General features: G+C 33.6%; 1 protein-coding gene across 3 annotated transcripts in view; it reads right to left on the bottom strand.

Annotated features, from left to right (window-relative positions):
- LOC135220010 (uncharacterized) overlaps positions 1-494 on the bottom strand; it is a 397,255-nt gene extending 396,761 nt beyond the window's left edge. For all 3 annotated transcript variants that reach the window (XM_064257303.1, XM_064257300.1, XM_064257306.1), the window contains exon 1: positions 457-494. The gene's annotated coding sequence lies outside the window, so the exon portion shown is untranslated. The remainder of the gene's footprint in view (positions 1-456) is intronic.
- Between the last annotated feature and the right edge of the window lie 242 nt (positions 495-736).

The following is a 736-nucleotide window of genomic DNA, read 5'->3' as shown; positions in this document are numbered from 1 at the left end:
ATTTATTGTTAAGTAAATAATCAGGCACCTGCATATGGCAATATTTCCATAACAAACAATGAATTAAGAAAACTACGCCAATTTTTCGTTGGCCGTCTGTACCTAGCCTGATGTCCTCATGTGACCCTGGTCTCTTTCTCCCTTCTGAGACTTGTCACCAGCCGCACAGACAGACAGACAGAGATGGAAGAAAACGCCATTAATTAAGGGGAGTCTCTGACCTTCGACTTCAGGAGGTCGAGATTGACCCTGATTAGGGTCCTTGTATCTACCCTGAGCTAGGCTCGTAGCTAATACAGGACAGAGCCTATCATACTCTTAGGTTATTACTATATGCCACTCTCTGGGGTAACACCCACGCCATTCTATGGTCAATTTCAATTACTAAATAGAAAATACAAGTACAATATCAGGCTAAATATTATATTTGTTACATAAAATAGAGTCGAAAACTACCTTATCCTAGCGTTGTTTACATTAGCTACGAGGGAATAGGAGCCTAAAATAAAATCCTAAAAAAATTAATTATTTGGTGTATAATTTATTGAGGATAATCAAATCATTTTCAATATACGCTAAATTTATTAAATGTCATACTGAAAAATTATATTTAATGCCATATCTATTGCATATTTTAAATTCATATACTTCAAAAAATTAATGATATCGTAACACAAAGATAGTATATAATCGATATATTTTCAATAAAACTAGAAAGATATTTCATATTAAAGTT

The sequence above is a fragment of the Macrobrachium nipponense genome, chromosome 1 (genome assembly GCF_015104395.2).
Source record: "Macrobrachium nipponense isolate FS-2020 chromosome 1, ASM1510439v2, whole genome shotgun sequence".
Classification (NCBI taxonomy): domain Eukaryota; kingdom Metazoa; phylum Arthropoda; class Malacostraca; order Decapoda; family Palaemonidae; genus Macrobrachium; species Macrobrachium nipponense.
The sequence above is the reverse complement of the archived record's forward strand: the minus strand, read 5'-3'. Positions and strand labels throughout refer to the sequence as shown.